The sequence below is a fragment of the Chanos chanos genome, chromosome 5 (genome assembly GCF_902362185.1).
Source record: "Chanos chanos chromosome 5, fChaCha1.1, whole genome shotgun sequence".
NCBI lineage: Eukaryota > Metazoa > Chordata > Actinopteri > Gonorynchiformes > Chanidae > Chanos > Chanos chanos.
Genome location: NC_044499.1, coordinates 23,043,764 through 23,067,255, shown reverse-complemented (window position 1 = coordinate 23,067,255; position 23,492 = coordinate 23,043,764). Strand labels below are relative to the sequence as shown.

General features: G+C 42.0%; 1 protein-coding gene across 1 annotated transcript in view; it reads left to right on the top strand.

The window, feature by feature from the left end:
* The window catches only part of greb1l (GREB1 like retinoic acid receptor coactivator), a 52,034-nt gene that overhangs the window by 902 nt on the left and 27,640 nt on the right, over window positions 1–23,492 (top strand). The window lies entirely within an intron of this gene.

Here is a 23,492-nt window from a genome sequence, read left to right as displayed (position 1 = left end):
CAGAGAGAGAGAGAGAGAGAGAGAGAGAGAAAGCACTGTGTAAATGTTTATATGTATTCAACTATCTGTAAAACACCAGTCAGTTACCAATTCCTTGAACAGACAGAAGTTATGTTGGACTCACTGAAATAAAGAAATGAAAAACTAGATGTTCTTTGATAGAATTTGCTCAAACCGAAGCACCTTATCAATATTAACAAAACAGTAGTATTTTAAATAAACTGTCACTGAGGGGGCCTGGGAGAGTGTGGGAAAGAGTGTGATTCTTTAGAGCTACTCTAGAATGTTCTACAATGTGAAACACTTACAAACCAGTCTGTCTTGACTAGATTCCTATCTTAACTGGACATCCATCTGTGTCCCTGAAGATCCCTTGACCTAGAGATTTAAAGCATTGTGTCTGGTTGCATTCCAATGTGCTTCCAGCCCCCCCCCCCCCCAAAAAAATTCTTCTGACGGCACCAGAGAGGTTACAGACATTTCGGAGCCCTGGAAAATGCTGTAACTGGGAACTGTGCTTTGGGAAATGAAACTGAAAGTCTTCATCAGGAAATAAAAAAGGCTTTTTGTATTATGTGGTGGAAATCACCACAAAGCCGCTTTGAAATTTGCTCCCATTGAAATCTTCTCATGGCTAAACTTTCAGTGCATTTCTGCTTGCAAATTGTGTTTGAATTTTGCTTAAGATGGTGTTAAATGTGTTTTTGTAGGTCAACTCATGTGTGAGTTGTTGGACACATTGTGGCAAGTTAGGCAGTTTACACTGGTAAGATAAGCAGATCCATCATTGATCTTTTATCACTGTGTTCACATGCAGTTGGGCTTCTCATGGTCTCACTGGGTTATTGATCTGCTTATGAATAGCACTAAAATAGCATTGAAATGCCTCTGATGAGTGTCTGTCGCTGTGTTCTCTGGTACAAATCAATGAGTTGATGACACATCTAAGGTGATATTTGCTTTAGCAGCGTTCAAAGTTCATAGTAAGTTCATAGTAGCTAAGATTTACCGTCCTCAGTTATGATGAAAAACTTCATTGGCAGTTCTCACTCTGAAGGAGAACCCAAGATGCAAGTTTACTGGCTATAATTTTTGAGGGTTTTTTCTGACTAATTTTATCTAAACCTGCTCTCCCCGTTCAAAGTAGTTGGCCAAGTTAGATTTCACCACTGTCATTAAATTGGCCTTCTGAATAATAATTGTTAACGAAATGATGTGTCATCAGGCCTTTGTGTGATTGGTGGAGGTTTTGGTCACATTGGCTGTGGGTGTGATGATGATGAAGTTCACTGGGTGGCCTCTCTCGCTCTGAGCACGTGCAGTTGTGTCCCTCTGAAGAGAGCTGGGGTCAGAGGTCTCGGACAGTGGCCATCTGGCTCCTCTCGGGGGTTGGTGTGAGTGTGGGGGGGTCTTCCTATGAGGCCACTTTTGTTTGTGGGGAACAATTGGGAGTTAATCTGGTAGAGATAAGAATAGCCCCCATTACACAGGGCAGTGTTCTCGTAGCCTTGAAGGAGACATCTTTCTCTCTCTCTCTCTCTCTCTCTCTCTCTCTCTCTCTCTCGCTCCCTCTTGCTCTCCCTCTCTTTCTCTCTCTCTCTCTCTTGCTCTCTCTTTCTTTCTCTCTATGTCTTTCTCTCTATGTCTTTCTCCCTCTCTGTCTGTCTGTCTGTCTCTCTCTCTCTGACACACACACATGTACTTCCTGAGCTTCTTGTTTTCCCTGTAACTTTGTGTAATAATTCGCTACTTCTTTGGTTGCTTTTTGGCCCAAACTTTACATCACTCATCTGCAATTGGCTCTTCACAAAGCTTACTGCTCGCTGACCATCGTGATCATCTTTCACATCAGGCTCATTGGAGTCAGTGTCCTGATTAAACTTTCTTTAATTTGTCTCCATTTATTTAATTTTACCTGGATTTCTCAGTAGTTTAGACCATAAAGGTATAATCACAGTTGTTTTTCTTTTACACAGCCCTTGATTTTTTTTCTGTTTGTTGGATTGACTGGCTTATTTTTCCTGACTGGGGCAACCTTAGTTTCCTCTCAAGATTTTGGGTTGATACCCAGATGGTCTGGGCATAGATTCTCTTAAAATAAGATCGATTTCCTCAACCATGTATTTGTTTTCAGAGCAACACTTCAAAAGAAACTTCTTGCACGTTGTCTGTTTGTTGTTTCCCCAGTGAGAATACAGGTTCTTCTCTCCATGTTTTTTTCCCCAAAAAGCCCTGTTTGTCTCTCAGGGCCAACAGCAACCTGCGGGAAATGACAAAAGCCTCAGACCAATGCTGCCTGACATGTCTCACACACACATATTACTGCTGGATGTGACAGAGATGTAGCACTGTTGATTTAGTCTTATTTTAGGCTGTTGTTACCAGGGTAACGATTCCATGAATATCAGTGGGTCTTCCTTCTGCTGTGACCTTTTCATAGCTTTTCTCTCCAAATCCTTCCTTCTTTCTTTCTTTTTCTTTCTTTCTTTCTTTCTTTCTTTCTTTTAGTTTTGGGAAACCAAAGTGAAATCGATTACTCTTTGGATGGACCTCAGTGTTTTAAATTGTAGGTGTAATTCATCATTATAACATGCTCTGTTTTGATCAGTGTTTTAAATTGTAGGTGTAATTCATCATTATAACATGCTCTGTTTTGACCAGTGTTTTAAATTGTAGGTGTAATTCATCATTATAACATGCTCTGTTTTGACCAGTGTTTTAAATTGTAGGTGTAATTCATCATTATAACATGCTCTGTTTTGACCAGTGTTTTAAATTGTAGGTGTAATTCATCATTATAACATGCTCTGTTTTGACACAGCAGTGCGTAGCGTTGTGTCAGAGGTGACCTCTGTCATAACACTGGGAAACAAAAGAAAAAAGGCCTGGAGTAAAATCTATTCTTAACTGTATTGATTATCTATAACGTCAGGAGGGCTTGGTTTACACTACATAATACATGTCCTCATTACAGAATGATGAATCTGTACAGAAAATGGCCAATCAGGAAACAAAAACAAAAACAACAACAAATTACAGTTTCATCAGGCTAATTATTATACAGCCTTGAAACGTGTCTAATGTCTAGTTTTAGTTTGCAGGCTGTTTGGGTTTGGGTGAAGCAGTAGGACTGCCTCCACCTCCAGTGAGGTGCCTAGGTGGGTGTAGCAGGGAATATTTGTCCGTCATGGTTTTGGTACCTTTTAACTCACTCCGCCATGACTCAGGCAACAGGTGAAGCTCTCCGTGGACCATATAAAGCCGCTCCTTTATCGTCAGTTTAGACAGGTTCTCGTGTAATTCATGTAATGTTTTATCTGAATGGGTTTGAGTTCGACACAAGGCATAGTACACTTCTAACCTCAGAACAAAAGTGTCGTTCTGAGGCTGTCATGTCACAGTGAGAGTTCAGACGCCCATCTGTCCTCTCTGAGCAAAGGCACGGCGAATGGAGTTGAACTTTTCTCCCCTGCGCATTGACATTGTGCCTGGCGGCTATGGTTACGCAGCAGTAAGGCGCGTGGGGTCAGAGGTGGAGGTTTCAACAGTTGTTGTGTAATGTGGGGGAGGGAAACATTTGGTCAGGAACACTGACCACCTTCATCCTCATCATCATCAACATCATCTTCATTATCATCATCATCATTCACAATATGACAAGAAAAAAAAAACATTATTATGTACAAATGTTGCCTTCTTACTTAATGAGTTCTTGAACCATATCATTTTTAAGAACGTGGAGTTTGCACAGTAATTTTACCTTGTTTATTAATGGATTTGAAGGAAATTGAGATTGTGTGTCTGATACTGATATGCATGTTTTACTTTGATTTTTGTTCTAATGATGCGGCGCATGTTTTATCACTTTGCTTAGAGATTAAATGGAAGATCTGTTCTTTTGCCTGATCCACGCGTCCATTAGTCTGTGTGTGTGTGTGTGTGTGTGTGTGTGTGTGTGTGTGTGTGTTTGTGTGTAGCCATAGGCCATAATAACAAACACACATCTTTCTTCAGCTTTTGGATGTCCTCAAGAGACCGTCATAAGATAAACTAAACCTGTATTTTATTAGAAAAAGAAAAACAACAGATGAAAGAGAAGAGTCTACCATCATTTTTAAGTAACAAATCTCTGCTCTCTGTACAATAGCCTGTGTAACTGTGTACTGTAGATGAAAGGCTGTTGATAATCTTTTCATTCTCTCTGTGTGCTGTGTGTGTGGATGAGTGGATATGCACTTCTATTGAATGTCTGTAAATAAAGAAATAAACTAATAAATAAATAAAGGTACCTGCTAAGTATTAGGTAAAAGTGTGTGTATATATATATATATAGTTATTTACAAGACAACTTACAACTTTCAAAAAAAAAATATTTCTCTCATTTCTTGACATATCCTGAATTGCTATGGTGTAAATTTTAATGAGTGTAAAAGTTCAAATAAGCAATAAACCTAATCAAGTGTGAAAATTTTCCCAATAGGCGGTCCTAAGTTAGTATTTCATAATCACAATATTTTGTTTGTTTGTTTGTTCCTCATGTTCATTAAATGATAAACTGTGGCATCTACTTTTACTGTCATATTTTTCAGCACATTTGTATGTCTGTTATCTTCTGTACAGAGGGGGGTTTGGTTGAGTTTTGGTGCACTGTGAACTGGGGCTTAACAGACATCTGTAGTGAATTGTCATGCTGGGGACTTTAGCGAATGAGACTCTTCCCTCCCTTGACCGATGACCTTTGCCTTCTCTCCCACCTGATCATTATGGGAACCGGAGTTGACCTCTGACCTTTCCTCTCTAACAGTCGTGCAGCGGAGACTGAGCCATCTTCCGCGCGGTCGCCTGTAAACTTTTAACCTGCAGTGGTTTTATGACGGGAGCTAAAGAATGGCAGGCACTCTGGTGAGCTATCAGGGCGTCCCCCACCCACCCACCCACCCTGCGTAAAAAGCCACGGAGAGAGAGAGAAAGACCCCACCCTCATGCATGGTTCTGATTGTAGCCAGATGTGTGTGACCTCAGAGGTCTCTCTCTCCCTCTCTCTCTGTGTCGTCAGGACTTTACACTTCACTGACACAGCGTTTTATGTCCTCTCTTTGCCCCGTGGTAATCAGAGGATTTCAGAACATCCTCCAGATTCTCATCGAATGGAACACTGTGTGGTTGAGACTGACTTGCATGGTTTTCCTTAGTGGTTTGCCTGCCTTTAATTGGAATGTGAATTATTTATCAAACTAAAGGTAACATGTCCTAGCGTGATGAATGTTACAGCTTGGACTTAGGCGAATGATTTAGATCAGAGTTGTTACAGATTGAACTTAGGCAAGTGATTCAGATCAGAGTTGTGACAGATTGGACTTGGGTGAATGATTCAGATCAGAGTTGTGACAGATTGGAGTTGGTGACTTTGTGTTGCCTTTGCCTAGGGGTAAGTGTGTGTGTGTCTTTGTGTGTGCGTGTCTGCATGTGTGTGAGTAAAGAGAGATGTTAAGAGGGCTTTAGATTTGGACAAAGGGGAGACAATAGATGTAAAGTCAGAATTTTAAATCTTGAAATCGGTTGGACAGCTGAGAGGGAGGGAGGAAGAAGAGAGATTTGAAGCAGAGGAGGTCCCCATGAACGCCGTGGGCAATGACGAAACCTCGACACTGTTGCACAATTGGATCAGTGAAGCTAATTTCACAAAAGACCTTTCCCCTCCCCCATCTGAATGCAGAGGTCAAAGGTCGGTGACCTCTTACTTTCATGTGTATTGATCGCTCCTTGGAAGGTGGAGGCATCTCCCCAAAGCCCCCCTCACATCAGCTGTTATGTCTTTGTTTTGCCCATAGACAGATTTAGCTGATTCAGAGCAAAACTGTTCCTTTGTTGGTGTGGTTGTTTGTATCTTTGTTTTGATGTAACAGGACAGGAAGTTTTCGTTTCTGCATTGCTCGAAAACTCAAATCAAGCTTCTAATGAGAATGAGATTGACATGTACACGGTCATCTCAGTTAGAAAAAAAAACGAATAAGAATTGAGAAGACAAGACAAATACAAGTGTTGAATTTTTAGCTGATACCCCTCCCCCCTATAGAAGACCTTTTTCTTACATTGTTTGGATATGAAACATCTGCCTGTTTGTGTATAAAAGCATTTCATTTCATGCTGTTCAGGTCAGAATACTCACGGTCTCATTAGATTACATAAGCATTGTTACTCCTTAGGCAAGGGTTGGCTATACAATAAGGCAAATAAATGCACTATAAAATGGTTTTTATTTATGCGTCAAGAACAAGGTGAAAGTACAGACTGTGGACTTGATGATGCGCTTTTCAATGTTCTTTGCCTTCCGATTTGTAGAGTGACAGTGCATTGGTCTGATGTTCTCTTGGCTTGTTTTGTTCAGCTTGACCTTGACTCAGTGTGTCTTTTGTGTGGACAGCAGCGGTCAGTCAAGCAATGGAAAAGACAATTAAATGGAATCTGCCTCGGCTGGTTGAGAAAATAAGGCTTTAAAAAAAAATCCCTTCTGCTTCCGTCTGAGGGGATAAGGTGAACAGGTTTTGTTCATGTTGGCTCATATACCTGATAATTTGGTTATTTAAACAACGTGGCACGTCAGGTATTTTAAACGCTTGACTATAAAGTTGCTCAGTTAGGTGTGACCGCACTTTACACCTCTGTGTTTATGACAGACCAACTCTCAAAAGAAAACGCAAAGAGAATCTCATGGCTTTTACAGAAGGACAGAGGGGTGACTGAGTTTATTTTGGGTGTCTTTAGTTGTGTGGTCTTGAGTAGTGTTTGTTGTGTCTGTGTGATTTTCATGGAGGATTACATCTGTAGATCTGGCTCTGTCTGAAAGTAGCCTTTTTTTTAGTTAACTTTAACCGTGCACTTTTGCTTGTGTTACACTGAAAGGGTCTACTCGGCAATATTGCATAAAGAGGGCTTTCTTTTGAATTGAACTAAAAAAGCGTGCGTGTGTGTGTGTGTGCATGTGTGCATAAATTTGTATGTTAGAGTGTGTGTGTGTGTGTGTGTGTGTGTGTGTGTGTGTGTGTGTCTGAGTGTGTGTAACTGTGTGTGTATGTTGATGGATTTAAGTACTGTCAACCAGCTGTGTTATCTGAGGCTCTGATGTGATGGACAACTCTTATCTGTGGTGGTCAGCTCATGTCCCGCCTCTTCATGGACATCAAAGCCAATCAAAAGCCCAGTGGTGCTCTGGACTCTCCCCTCCAGTCATCCATTAGGAAGCATGTCCAGAACAAAGCGGAAGGCTTGCGGGCAGCCCGACTCCAAGGAAATGGTGTCCCAGTGAAGGATGGGGCTCCCATGCCGTTGTCACAGGGCAGGGAGGCCACGGTCCCGTGTGGTAGAAGAAACATGATTAACGACACTGATTTTTTTTTTTTTTTTTTTACCTTGAGGTAGTGGTCAATTGATAAGATCACTGTGGTATTTTCACTATGTTCCTGTGGCATTCTCTGACCTTAAGATCTTTCATCAGGTCTCAGAAGAGACATTCCTGAAGGTCTTGGTGTTAGCTGTTAAAGAAGCACAGAAATCCTTAAGTTTAAACCTGTACAGACGGGATCTTTCTCCTCCTTCAGTACACCTATGTATTTTCTACAACATCATTTCACAGAGACACTAAGACTTGTTCAAACAAATCATGTATGAACAATAGAAATTCTGTCCCTCTCTCTCTTTCTGTATATATATGTGTGTGTGTCTGTGTCTGTGTTAGGCTTCCTGCGGTGAATAGTTCAGTAAAGATATTTTATTTATCCACTGTCCCTTCATCCTCGTCAGTCAAGACACAAGTACAAGTTAATGATCAGTTGTGTATGAGCTGTTCACCACTAGTAAACTGTGAGAAGGAGAGAACCTCTACAGATCAGTGTATCAGGTCATCTACACAGCATCAATTTCCCTTCAGTTCAGCTCCATTCCATTTGGCTCTTAGTTTCTCTTCTCAGGAACATGATGTTCAAATGACCCCTACTATATGCACAACGTGAAGAGATTTAAATCCCTAAGGAACGTGATCTGCAGCCAAGAAAAACTCCACCTCTTATGTTTTTTACAGAGAACAGATCGTGCTCCTGGCATCAGCATTGGAGAACACCATTACACAAACGTTTGACATTTGGCATTTGAAAGAAACGCGTAATACCAGTGTATTTACCATCTGAGTTTTACGTGTTGGGAGCACAGGGGCATAATTGGTGTAGTAGGTCACTGTGTAGAATGTTCTAGTCTGCTACGGGCCAGTCCACGCAGTCCAAGCTCAGAAGTACTTTTGTACATGGTTCATATGTGAGTACTGAGTAATGATGGTCTTTATTTTCAGTGTCATTTTCTCACGGCAGTATCCTGTCTCTGCAGATTACTTACAATTTACAATTTACAATTTAGTTATTTGGCAGACGCTTTTTTCCAAAGCGACTTACAATTGGTGCATCAGTCGGATTTCTAATACCTTCAACAGAGATCATAATAAGACTGAGCGTCAAATTGCCCTTTCGCATTGCGCCCCTGGGATACTTTTACAAACAGAAATACAAGACAAAGGTAATTTTTTTTTTTTTTTTTAATTTTTTTTTTTTTTTTTTTTTTTTCTCTAGGGAAGGGAGGTTAGGCATTGGGGGAAGGGAGGTTAGGCATTGGGGGACAGGTGTGTTCTAAAGAGGTGGGTTTTCAGTTTCCTGCGGAAGATGGTAAGAGACTCCGCAGTCTTGACTGCATGGGGGAGGTCGTTCCACCATCTCGGGGCAATGGCAGAGAAGAGGCGTGGTCGGGAGGAGCGGCTGCCGGGTTCCCGGAGTGAGGGGACCGTCAGTTGTCCGGAGGACGTGGAGCGGAGGGTCCTAGTTGGGGTGTAAGGCGTTATGAGAGACTGAAGGTATGATGGGGCAGAGCCTCTTGTGGCCTGGTAGGCCAGCACCAGTGTCTTGAACTGGATGCGGGCTGCTACCGGAAGCCAGTGGACATACTTGACAACTTCTACAGAAATTTTGCAACTTTTTGGACCTGTTGACACTGTGGACCACAGGGAATCTTTACACTGTGGATCACAGGGAATTTTGGCTTGATTCAAAAGGGAGTCTGGACAAGTCGGTCATTGGTCGTAAAGGGCGGAGTCAGTAGGTAAGGCTTTATATGTTGGTCGTTAGGGGCGGAGTCAGTAGTTAAGGCTGTACAAGTTGGCCATAAGGGGCGGAGTCAGTAGTTAAGGCTGTACAGGTTGGCTGTTTGGGGTGATATGAAGTCAAAGGAATTGATTGCAGCATACGATCTGTTTTGATCTTATCTCCTCACATTAGCCCAGATGATTACATTTCTTCAGTTCTTTAGAGGCACTTGGTAGAGCCGATAAACTTGTTGATTTCCCCCTGGTGTATTTAAAACCACTTTGGAGAGGAGAAAAAATGATTACATGGTATGACCTGTCTGTTAACATATGACTCTGATTCTTACAATAATAACTAAAGCATTCCACTGCAGTGATCTAGCAGGGACTGAAGGTTTGTCTGTATATGTGTCTGCTTGTTTCTGTCTGTGTGTGTGTGTGTGTGTGTGTTTATATTTAATAACTAGTCTCACACACTCAACTTCGAGTTCTGAAGACCAAGGTCACTGAAGCTTTGGCTCAGCCAAGTCTCTGGAGTTGTGGAGGGGGGGGGGTCATGGAGGGGGTTCAGCAGGAGGGCTGTAATAGGCTGTCAGAAGGCCACGGTGACCAGGACCCAGCCCTAGGAATTTGTGTTCCTGCCAGGAGACCAGGAGAGAGGTTGGCGTGCAGGGCAGGCCTCTGGCTCTCTGCTGATAGAGTTGATTCAGATATAGCATGTTGCAAGGGAAAAGACACAGAGCCACACTGAATGCTTATTGCAGTGGAGTGTTGCTCTAAACTATGACTCTTATACAACAGTCTGACCAAGAGGCCAAGCCTGTAAGCCCATCATTTTCCTTTGGTGAGGGTTTTCTGGCTGATTCAAAGGAACCATATCAGGTCATTTGATCCATATTTAATATTCAAGCTTCCAGACATGTACACACACACACACACACATATAGATAGATATAGATATAGATATAGATGGATATCTGTAGATGAATACATACCATTGCAAACGCTGACTGTTTGTAGTGAATTTGCACTCAGACCACAACCTGCATTCAAATACTAAGACACTTAACTCATTGACGGCTTCTCCTCATCCACTTTAATGCTGTTTAGTGGCCCTGATGACCATCTTCATCTGTCAAGATGCCCAGTGTGCTGTGAGGGAACACACATGCATGCAGAGAAACACATGCATCCAAAATAGCATTTTTTTGAGTGAACTCCAGAGTCATACTCATTTATCTTCAAATTATATTGTAAAACTTGCGTAGTTACTGTGTATTCTGCAAAAGCCCTGTTATCTAAGGTTCAACAAGGTTAGGTTATCAGAGCAGATTTTACCAGAAATGGGTGTCAGTGTAGCCAGTTGGGGTGGGGGGGGGGTGGGGGGGCAGTAATTTGGCAGCGATTTGTGACATGCATTTTGTGTGTTATATGTTCACAAAATCCAACCACCAATACCGTTCAGCCAGAAAGTAATGTCAAATGCCCTTATAGGGTAAGGAACCGTTTTAATAAAGTATGCACTAAGGCCTGACAGGCAGAACCACCAGGGTTCACTCTGCTAGAGAAGCAAGTTCATTTGGAAGCTGAAAAACCTTATGTGCTGAGTGAGTTTCAGCCTCAGTTTTTGCAGCATTGAGTGTTGAAAACACAACGGCCTTGTATTGGACCTGCTCTTCCCATAGCGCTGTCGTGGAGATAAGAAGAACCTGGCACAGTGAAACTGTGGGGAGAGGGGCAGAGCCATGGCTCTGTTTTGTCTAAAATACTTCTGGTCACAGAGAACATCCGGACTCATGACCCCCTTCTACTCTCTGATAACACAGGCAAATATTTAACTGGAAAAAAAGAACAGAGAGGTTGGCTGGCTTGTCCTTTGCATCCCTCTCTCTCTCTCTCTCTGGCTCTTTCTTTTTTTTTCTCTATCTCTCTCATCCACTTTCTCATTCCCTCCTTTTGTTCTTAGATAAACCTTCTCCTTTAAATCTAACTCTCCAGCTGTAGCTTGACCTCTCTCAAAACCGTGGTGTATTGGCTGTATTTGCAGTTTGTTAGTGCATCTTGTAGGGACCACTGTCACTTTAAAGAACTGCAAGAATAGTGAGATGAAATTGCAGTCATACCATATTGTAATGCAGAGATTTGCAATAAAGTTTTGTCCAAAATACTAAATTGCTTTAGTATTACAGTTTCACTGTAGGTCCTGCACAGTACAGCGGGATTACTGCAAGGAAAACTGTATTGAATTCAGCACAAGCAAACCAGCTGTTAATTATCTTACAGTTGTTGCATGCTATCTTTGAGTGGAAAAAGGTTTAGTTGAAAATCCATACTTTGCAGAAATGGGTGATTCGGTATGATTTCCTATAGCACCACACCACAGTAAAATTTCTCCTTAATGACTGTTGCTCTTAATCTCTAAACTCTTTGGTGCAGTATGAACGAAACAGCAGATTTTGCTTGCTGTGGTCATAACATATTTCACTCGTATGGTCGCTGGAGCTTTGTCTGTCTGATGTGGAGAATTCGGTTCTCTTCTTTTGGATTTCCACCTCATCCCCCACCTCATCCCCTGGCACATCTGTGATATCTCAATAGTAGATTCTGCTCCTCCTCTCTTCTGGAGATGGAGGTGTGCCTGTGCCTAGCACAGCTTTGCCAGTGCTCCTCCATCTCTGTTAGAGCTTTGTTCCCGTCGGACTGGGGACAATAGGCCAACTCAGCCATTGTGAAGTTAAGGCAAAAAGAAATAGAGAAGAAACCTGTCTTGTGTTGCCCCGGAGTTTGTCTAGGAGGGATTAAGAGCGTGGTCCCTGTCACTAAGGCTGACAGGCTCCTCTTAATCAGTGCAGGACTCCTCAATCCCCCAAACGCGCACACACACACACACACACACACACACACACACACACACTGCTGATGTAGTGCAGGCGCCTGCAGGGTCAGGAAGAGAGGAGTGGATGAGGGATACAGTTGACTGATCCTAGAGGAAGTGGACATGAAGGACCTCCATTGTCCTCTGGACACTCACTCATGGAAGTTTCTAGGCTCTCTGGGTTCAATAGCACAGTGGCCCTCTCAGGGGTTTTATGCTCTTTTTTCTTATAGCAAACTGTTGGCTGAAATGAGCAAAAGTGTGCTCATGAAAATTGTTTGTAAGGAAACTAATTTCTCAAAACTAATTTCCTGTACATTTGCAAGGGAGAGGAGATAATTATTCAGTAGAGAAGATGTCTTTTCTTTTCTTTTTCTCTTCTTTTCTTTTCTTTTCTCTTCTTTTCTCTTCTTCTCTTTTCTTTCTTTTCTTTTCTTTTCTTTTAATTTTGTTACGAGTATACTTACAAAAAGTTTCCTTTGCATCAAAGGAAAATCAACAAAAAAGTTCACTGAAAATTCAGAACTGTACAGTATCGTGTAAATCTATGGAAAGCTTATTGGGGCTGCCACCCTTTTATGGACTGTAGCTCAGAAAAAGCGTTCTCTGTTTGTAATAGGGAAATACGATGTTCTGTTGGCTCCAGTCTTCACTTAGTTCTCTAGCACATATGAAGGTGAAGGAAGTGAAGAAATAAAAAAAAATTAAAGATTGAATTGCTCTGGGAAATGCTATTGCGGTCTCTCGCTGCTCCTGTCCCCTCTGATAAGAGAACAGAGTTCTGTCAGTATGCCTTGGACATGACAGCTGTCTTTGAAGGGTACTCTGGTTCTCTGGCACCATAATGAGTAGAGCCATCCGACAGTGTAATTTAAACCTTACAAGAGCAGATCCTACTGGCCATTGAAGCCTGGTCTATTCGTGTGTGTGTGTGTGTGTGTGTGTGTGTGTATGCACACACTGAGGTATTGACAACTCACTTTAAGACACCTTTTATGAATCAGGTCCACTGACAGACATAAGTCGTTTTCACATATGCAGTACAAACTATAACTGCAGAATCAGGTTTGCATTATGTCCGAAGTTGCCCTTTCACGCATGCAGCACATAGCAGCAGATAGTCTGAGTCAGTGCGTTCACACATACTCGCAATACTCCATTTGGTTTAGGCGGGGGGTGGCGCCTGGGTAGAGCGTGCAGGAGGCAGGACATGATGCAAAAAGTACTCTGCGAAAATCGCAGTGTTTTGTTTACAACAAATCGAAAAAGGCGGATGAGGCTACCGACTTGCGTCTGATGATTTCGGCGTTGGCCCTTACCAACAGAAGTTCCCAAATCTCGTCGTTAGACATTTTCGTTAGCGTCTTCGTGTAAAAGACCCTTCTTCTTGTTTGTATTCTTCCAGTTTCGCGCCAGTCGCATGTTCGAAACAGCATCAACACGCCCACTTGCTCGCTGTGCATACTCCGGAGTATAATCCACTCTATTCACACGTAGACCCAGAGTTTGTACTAGGGGGCTGGTAGAATAAAGTCCGTTTAGAATCCCAGTCGACTGATTCGGACATTTTTGTTCACACACACAGACCCTCCGGTTAGAATCCCGATTATTTTAGGGTTGCAGTGCATGTGTGAAAGGAGCATTAAACTGGTCTCTGCTCCAGCCTGCAGCTGACAGAAAGCTTTCCCAGTGTTGTCCATGACTTTGCTCTGTATGGTGCCTGGCTATTCCGGGGTTACAGCTGGGTCACAGTGTCTTTATCAGGACTACTAGCCTATGCATGTGCTTAGTAAACAATCGGTAGTAAAGCCCAGTAAAAACAGGTTGTTTACAGGTTTTTTATGGGTGTCCTGAATGAGTTCAGAAATACTGAGTGGCCCTCCTCTGGGAATTTGGCTGGGAAACCCTTTAGCACAGGGTTCAAACACAGGTCCTCCATTGTATTCACCAGTTCTCCTTACATTAGAACTGTTGGCACTAAGATCTCAAAGCAGGTATCCATGCGACGCCTGGAATGTGTTTTTCTCTCTCTGTTGCCATGGAATATTCTAGATCTCCCTCTTCAACAGTTCAAAATATTCTTCACTTGCATTTGTTTTCCCAGTGAAAGCTTTTCTCTGCATTGTGTGTGTGTGTGTGTGTGTGTGTGTGTGTGTGTGTGTGTGTGTGTGTGTGTGTGTGCGCGTGCCTGGACTGGGTATGTATCAGCATAAAAAGGTTCCTCAGGCATTTCTCCATAGGCTGCCGTTGACTGTTTATCTCAACCAATCCTGACTTATATCGCTTAACTACGCTCTCTCGATGTGTCTATCCTTAAGGCTATTCCAGCCAGAGTAAAGAACAAAATGTTTAACATCTATGTACTATGCACAGAGAAAAGAATGCATGAGTGACCCTTTAACAGAAGGTCAGTGTGTCGCTATGGTGATAGATCACTGTTTTCTTTAATCGCTCCATCCTGCTCAAAAACTCTTCCTTATCCTCTTCCTTTTATGCAGGAAGACGTCTCTCACATGACTAAAGGGGGAGAAAAAGAGTTTATGCCATAGGTACGCTGTAAAAAATGATTTGTTGTTTTAACTTAAAAAAGTGAGAAACCAAGTTGCCTTCAAATTTTAAGTTCTATGAAAATCAGATAGTGAGTTAACACAGTGAGGCACTCAAGTTGCACCAAATAAAGATAGTACGTTGATCTGACTAATATTCTAAATCAGACAGTGTTCTATCAACCAAAGACTTTTTATTAACGCAACATTATCTTTAGTTAATGTGACTTGAAATTATATGTTATGTCAACTCATTTGAGCATGGAGATGCATTGAGTTAACTCTGACGTTTACGTTAACTCAACAAACAATACATTTGTACTTGTACGTTTGTAGTTGTATTAATATGTATTTTTAATTTCTCTTGACTAAGACCTTATTCAGTTTAACTATATATAGCTTGTTGTATTAACATTTCAAGAAATTGACTTGGTTGCCTTAAATAAGTTAGTTCTCTTAACTCATCACGTAAATTAACATGACAAAAGTCCTTTTCTACACTGTAAAAAAGGATTTGTTCACTCAACTTAACCCAGTCAAGTCATCTTTTTGCTTTGACTGAGTTAAGTTATGTCAGCATGTAGTATCAAGTTTATTACACTTAAATTAGTTCATGCAACTTGCAGTTTGTTGACTCAACTTCCTGTGTCAAATAATTTGGACTAGAAAAGGTTAGATGAGAGAACTGAAAAAGACCTTATTTTATCAAATTTGTACAGATGTGAATCAAGTTTGCTCAACATAAAATACCTTCCTTTCTTCAGTTCTTTGAGAAAAACTGTGTTTTTCTTTACAGAAACACAAACAGTTTGGCAATAATGCAGCTCACCAAGACTTGTCTGTTAGGAGCCTTTCATACATCATTGCATTAACTTAAACATGTAATAATTAATATATAAGGCTTAACTTATAACAGAGATACCACTGAGACATATCCATGTGCACTAGTCTACTTCCAAACAATAACACGTTTAAGTCATTCCCTGAGTAGATAAACTGCAGATAACAAGCACACCCATGAAACACATTACAGAACAGTAATCTTCTTAAGCAAGAAAAACTCTTTAACAAACATTACTGCACAACAAAATTCTACTCCCAGCATGCCCTGTACAAACCAGGAAGTAACAGCAACACAACTCTTTTACCGTATGTTCAATCATCGTTATCAAGTAAATTTTGTCTAGCCAGTTCATCAGGAGGCAATGCGAATTAATCATCGAGTCTCTGTCTCAGACAGCCTGTCACCACAACTTTTGAAGCATATTTCATGTTTAGTTTGGATTTCAGCGTGCGGCGACACTGTGCCTGTGGTAATGACGTCATATTGCGGGCGCATGCATGTGACACAAAATGCCAAGGCTGACGTATGTTCTGAAGTTAACTGAAGAAATGAGTATGAGTTTTCAAGTCTTTTTTCAAGTTGGAGTTGTTGTAACCCATCACATTTCATTGAAATGTGCAATAAGTTCAATCAGCTTGATTGCACTAGTCCACCTGACTAAAACCCCAAATCCTTTTTTACACTGTAGGTGATAATACAGTGCATGTAATGTGTAATGTAATTGTTTCAACATGCAATAGTTGAAACAACAATATTGCTTGTTCGTTAAAGTTACAACGAAGTTGAGGCAATGACAACTTAATGTTCCTTGTTGTCTGGACAAGTTCATAGAATTTAGTCATATCAACAACAACAACAAAAAAAGAGCTGAAATAACTAAATCCCAAGATCATTTTTTACACTGTAGACTTGGTACTGTCTTAACTCAGTTAGGACTGTCCTAACTTTAGTGTCTCATTATGGTATGCATGAATCAAGATACTTTCTCCTATCTTAGATCCCCCAGTGTAACTTACGGGTGATGGCGTTTTTCATTGAGGAAGGTTTTTGTTTTTTCCATTTTTGTGGAGTAGTTGCTTTGTTTACATAAGAGTAGTGTGTCTTTGTTAATAAAAGATGCTGACCTTTTTTTAGTGTGAGTGCAGGATTTAGTTGAAGGTTAAATGCTTTGGCCGTAAACCCATCCGCTTTGGGGGAGCTGACGGCGAGGTCAACGCTGCGCTCTGTGCTGCAAGCACACAAAGACCCGGTTGTTTTTTGTTTTTTTTTCTCCTAATGAATTAGGCCTGCAATCTAAGCTCTCTCCCAGCCTCTCATGACCCGCTGACCAAATCTGTGGGCCCAGCCCCCTGCTCTACCTCACACACACACACACACACATACACACACACCTCATTTTCCAATGACTTTTATAACTAGACAGTAAACTTCCAGTGGTTTAATGATGATGAGTTCTTCATCTGTCCAAATGCTCCTTTTGTCTCTCCTAACCTCCACCCCCCCCCCCCCCCCCCCCCCCCAACCACCACTCTCCCACACCCCTGCCCACTCCCCTTAACTCTGACTTACCTAACTCTACATGACCTCTCTCTCTCTCTCTCTCTCTCTGCCCCCCCTCTCTCTCTCTCCCTGCTGCTCTGGCACTAATCCTCTCCCCAGGCCTCTTCCTTCGTCTTTCTCTCTTTTACTCTTTCTTTCTCTTTGGACTTGGTTCAGTCAAACAGTTATGATACTTGTATGCAAAAAAAAAGGGTGTGCCAGCATCATAATTCTTCCACACAGTCATATCTGTCAATAATATAGTAATATGACTGTAATACAGTAATATGAGCAGCCTTTTTTTTTTTTTTTTGTTCACAGTCACTATACTTTTAGCCTGCATTGTTTTGAAGACAGAAGTCTTTGAATTGCGGCAAAAACACAACAATGAGTGATTGTGTTCTTGGATCTCTTTCTGCCCAACTGCTGACATGCTGACATCAGCACTGGCACGTCTCACACAGCTGGCCTGCCTGCCTTTTTTTGGGTTTTTTTGGGGGGGTGGGGGGCGGTTTTCTCCCTCTAAATCCCCACCTCCACTAAAATCCCCCGTTAACTCTTCACAATTCCCCGATTTGCACTTCAGGGTCCTCAGCAGTCAGTCCCTGTCCTTTTTATAGGCAAACAAGGCGCAGAGACCTCCAGAGCTGACACCCAGTCAGAAAAATGCAAAACAGATCGAGTCCTCACGCTGTGTATGACCAATCAGGCCGGTGAAATGACCCAAACCACGGTGACATGTCTTTTTTTTCCTCTCCTTTTCTTTTCTTTTCTTTTCTTTTTTCTTCTCCATGCGAGCTGTATGCGGATCGCGTGCCAAGCGCCACTACGAGGCAGATGTGTTTTTTCTGACATAAGGGAGAGAGATCCTTAAATGTCAGATGTTGTGTGTCATTTAGCACCTCCGCCACCTGATACTCATTTGTCATAGCCCAAAATGACATTTCTCTATCACCCAGACCACAATTAACACCCAGCTGTTTTACAGGGGCTGTGTTGGAATGAGAAACTTGATCACTGATAAGAATAAAGTTAGTCAAAAAAAAAGCTAATTAAGCATAAGTGAAAGACGAGCATAAGTGAAATATGAGCTGCTTTGTCATTGAAAGTAACTAGTAATTGTGCCATTAGACAGTTTTGTAGACAGCAACCAACATCTCATTGGTCCTCATTAGCTGTGAACAATAAGGTCATGTGGTTGAATGCATCCGAATCAAGTCTCAGGCTATGAGCTGATGCTGCTTTCAGGAGAGGAGCAAAAAAAAGGGGAAAAAAGGAGGGGTAGAGAAGAAAAAAAGTCTGAAAAGAAAATCTTAAGACAAAGCAGCATTCCAGAAGGGACTTTTGAAAGAAAGGAGTAGACACCCAATGGCCATCACATGGCACATCCATTCTCAGGTGGCGGTGGAAAAGATACTTCCCTATTGTGCGGGGGCCGGGGGCTGGGGGCAGGGGGCGGGGGGCAGGGCCGTGGAGGAGCAGTGCTGAAGGATGGGTGAGAGGCGGGACAGCTCTCTCTGACAGGAGCCTTTTGTTTTACAGACGGGCTCTTTTCAACTAAAGGGAAACCTCTGTTTTCCTCCCTTTCTCTCTTTCCAATCACCCATTTGAATCAGGCTGTGTCAATGTCAGAGGAGAGCAGATCAATCCAAAAACAAAAGGAAAAAAGGAAAGAAAAGGAAAGAAAAGACAACTAAACTGTTGCTCCAAAAGTTGAACTTGTCTGGTTCCATCTCACAACCTACCTTGATCAAGGGATTCTCCAATAAGTTTTTCTAGCATGCATCCTATAATTAAAGAACATTTGATTTAGACTTCACACAGAAATGGTCTAATACCTACTTACCTCCATTTTCATTTCTTTATTTAGTTCTTTATACAAGCACATGCAAATCAAATAACCAACACACAATGTTGGACATTGTGTGGTCCAGATGAGATTTGGTCCACAAAATTCACAATTACATGTAAGACAATGTCCAGACAAAGGCTGAAGATGGACTGGGATGACTGCATTAAGGACAGGGTGGACTAATTGAGCTTTTAGTAAGGGAGGTCATTGTCCAGAGCTGACTCCCAAACTGATTTAGCGCCCTGTTTACCAATTTGTGTTCGGGTGACAATAGCCCTACGGCACGATGAAAACCAGCTGGTTCATAAAGACTGAGAAAGTGATCATTTGTCACGGTTGATCATGATGTTCATACGCAAACAGATTCGTGCCCTTCTGAGATCTCAAAGTGAAGTAAATGTTTAGAAAATTGATCAAAGTCTTGGTGGTACCCAAACAGCCGCATACACTCAGCGATCAGCTGATCTTTTGTTTGTTTACTTTGATTCCATGCCATGTAAAATGATGAGATAGATTTCATGCTGTTTGTCAGATTTTTGGTGATGTCTGGTGTTTGGAGATGAAAAGCACATTCTGATGTTTCCACCAGTCTGGTCCTTCAGACTGTCTCCCTAGTGCCCCCCCCCCCCCCCCGTCCCCAATAATGTGATAAATATGTGTTATATGAATATCAAAAAAAAGGGATGCCTGTATTAATGTTTGTTTTTTTATGATTGGTTATGTGGGCCAAATTTGTTTATTAGGTTTGATGAAAATCATAGTGTACTCAAATGAAAGAGAAAACATGAAATAGGAAGACACAGAACTTCAAGAGTATTTGGGAAGTTGTCAAGAGTGCCTGTGTTTAGTGGGATTATGTCTTAAATGAATCAGGCATGAAAAAGAGGGACCTCTGACAGTTTCTGCTTTTTAAGCTCATCTGAGCCACCTCACTGTAGTAGTAACTGTGTGCTGACTAGACATTTCATTGTTTGTCTGACAAATTCTTTTAGCAGCTTTTAGTTTGAGTGACAAACTTTGTGCCACGGTCCAGAGGCATCGGAGAGAGGTCAGAGGTCATTCTCTCTTCTAGATTCATGTGACGAGGTATCTCCTCCTTTCATGGACAAGACCAGTGTCAATCATTGACCAAAGCCAACTATTAAAGCCACAGTCAAAACAGAATCTGGCTCGTGTGTGTGTGTGTGTGTGTGAGTGGGGGTGTGTGTGTTTGTGTGTGTGTGTGATGATTAGATCTGATTTAGCTGTGGGTGGTGTGTTTGCCCTTCTTAAGTCATATGACAGAACTGATTAACCCCAGAGACAACACAAAGAATACACCCCATTATTTCTCATCCAACATTCACTGAAGGACCTGAATGTAGTAATTGTTACCGGAGTGCTCTCGCATTTCCAATACATTCTGTGAGTTTAACCAGCTTTGGCAGTGGCTGACTGCAGTGCTTGTTGCAGCTTCACAAGTAAACTGTGGAAGGAAAGGGTTACAACGATGAGTCACAATATTTTGTTGACAGTGTCCAAGTGAAGAGAAATGGGCTAGGGTGTCCTTGTTTGTTAGAGTGCCTGAAGCAGAGAGAAAACCAATCCTCTTATATTTGAGTGTTCCTAACCCTGTCTCCAGAACAGGCCTCTCCTGTCCTGTAACAACCTTCCACCCCCCACCCCTCCTTCCCATGCCAAACCAAATGACAAATCCCAGTTTATTTATTTTGGCCAGATGAGCTCTCTGCACTGGTATTTATAGCAGGGGGGTAAATTCCCAGTTAATTGTCAATCTTAAGGTTAAAACTGGGGGGGGGGGGGGGGGGAGTGTGTGTGTGTGTGTGTGTGTGTGTGTGTGTGTCTGTGTGTGTGTGTGTGTTTATGCAGAGCAACACAGAAAGACAGAATGTAAAATGCTCTGACCTGTAGCATTCCTTGCCAAGTATCTCTCCATTTTGCTATGGGTTTGCCTGATCTTCTTTAAATTGGCCCCCAATAAAAGAGGGTGGGGTTCGTGGTGTGGGGGGCAGGACTCAGAATCATGGAAAACCAGCAGCCTGCTTTTTACCTTCCTCCTGTTCTTCTGTGCTAGGATTACATTATCTCCTTCAGAGTGTTTTTGGTGGTTGCGTTGTCACAGGCATACCGGAGCAACCCCCTCTAACACTTTTTTTTTTTTGGAGTTGTTGTGGGACTCTAGCATTTACCCCCCCCCCCCCCTTTCCATCAGAGCATCTGCCACTGTAGGGGGTTAGCAAGGGCCAAGATGAATGTGTCCCCAGGGAATGCCCCAGCCTGCCTGCTTGGCCCTCAGCAAATGGCCAGAAGGTGGGAGGGGTCTATTTGGAGGGCGGGGGGGCATGGGGGAGGGGCTGTCCGTGTGGATGTGTGTGTGTGTGTATGTGCTTGTGTGTGAGATAGTTGCATTAAGCTAAGACAGAGAGGGAGAGAAGGAGAGAGAGAGGGGGAAGGTATTTACCTTGTCCTCTGGATTAGAACCTGCTTTCCTATCAAGGACTATCATGACCTGTTTATTCTTTTTTTTTTTTTTTTTTTGCCAGCAGCACTAAAGTAGCACACTGAGCCATTTTTACTCTGCTCTGGAACCCTTTTTTGGGCCTTTTTCTCTTTCTTTTGGGCTCTTTTGAAGGATGTAATCATTCAAAATGAAGAGTGGGATTTGATCACTATACTTTGGGTGTGAATTTGGGAGGCTTGAAAGAAACACTCTGCACATGCTAATGGAAGGTATGGAAAGCCCATGTTAAACCATCTGTCACTCTGCAGGCTCTTGCTAACATGGTGTTGATGGCTTTGGTCTTTTAGCGCCTGATTTGGGAGACATGGAGAAATGTTATCTTTCTTTGCATTTAACCCCCCCCCCCCCCCCCCCCCCCCCCCCCCCCCCCCCGGCTACTTACTGAACTCTCCTTTCCTCATTCTCTCTCTCTCTCTCTTTCTCCCTCTCCCTCTTTCTTTCTCCGATGTGAAATATACCTAAATGACTACCTGTATCCTGTTCCTAAAGGGTGGATCAAGTCAAACCTGCTCTGTTAAAAGAGTATGGTGAAAGCTGCAGTGAATGGGAGATTTATTGTAGCTATGAGTGATACTCTCGGACAGATCAGGAGGTCATTTTGTCTCTTAAGTTAGCTTAACATAATTAATATGATAAATGTGATTAGCTTTTATAAACTGGTACACTCTACTGTTGGCTTCGGTTGTCCTGTGAGACTGTGTTGTGAATGTATTCAGTGTGAGTAGAAATGAATGTGTTTAGTGAATAATAGTGTGGTTTGTGTAGATTTGAAGAAATGAACTTGTTCAGATGGTGATGGCATGGTTCCTGTGTAATCAACCTCTGCCTTTTAAGTTTTTTGTTGTTGTTTTTTATTAGGTTGCCCCTGAGAGGAAATCATGTTGTTTAGTGTTCCATTTGCTCAGAGTGCATTTTTGGATATTTTTGTAAACTAACATGCACAGATAGCAATTACAGTACAGAGTAAAGCCAAGAAAACTAAACCAATGTTAGCTCTCTCTCTCTCTCTCTCTCTGTCTCTCTCTCTCTCTCCATTGTCAGGACTATAATGTAATTATGCAGATAAGGTGGGAAACAAAAGGGGGAGTAGAGAAGAGAGCAGAGAGAAAATCCTTTTAAAACTACAGGGAAGGGTGGTCAGGAGAGGGATTTGACACCGTGGCAACCATAATACCTCAGGGTTCCTCAAACTTCACCTTCCTTCTCAGGTCTTCATTCCATCTTAATGAAGAAACGTGTTTGTCGTTTAGTGATAGTGAAGCTACTCACAGTCCGCCAGGTCAAAAGGGGACAAGAAATGATGACATTGTTAAAGATTTCAATCAAGTAGTTGTTTAAGGATGTCTTGTTTGTGTCAGGGATGGAGAGTAAATGGAGTCACTCAAAGACAAGGCAGTAGAAATATTAAATTAGGTGACTGTTTATTTTATCTACTGTTAATGCTTTGATTGCTTCTTGCTTTGTCCCTCTGGAATCTTCTTCATTGATGCTGGTTTGGTCTGAAGCTTGTATGAGTTTCTTTACTGTTGCTTGGCCGTGATATCCAGCATTTAATATTTGATGTCTGTTAGCCTGGAATAAGAAGCTGATCGTAGATCTTTCTTCAGCCCTGCACTTTGAGAGTCGAACAAGTTTAAGTTCTTACTCATGGCAGGAGGCAAGGTTTAAACTTGTCATGTATAACTAGGTATCTCAAACAAACGGACAAACAAACAAACAAACAAAACTTACTGTAATGAGAAACATCTGCTGACATTAGTTGTTTTTTCCCATTTGTTTGTGTTTTGTTTGTTTGTTTGTACTTTGCGATCATGCTCTATATTTAACCATGTATTAAGCTAAATGAGTTGAAATGCTTTAATGGTGTTGTAAGTAATTACAGTCAAAAAGTTTGTCCTTTTTTTACATTTCTTCCCCTTTCTCAATTCATGAGGTGTGAATCGAAAAAGAAAACGGATAGAGGGATGTATTTAAACGATACTTGTGGAACATGACCGTGTGTGGCCCCAAGCCCAGTGTCTGCATGTGTCTACAGGGCCCCTATTCTACTGTACCTGACTCTACCTCAGACGAGCAGAAATTTATGAGCAAAGCCTGAGTTCACTGTCTCCATGTGTGTTACATGTGCACAAAGCTTTGGTACCAGAGCTTGCTGTGGTAAATTTGTTTTAGTTGTGCTCGGCAGTGGAGATGA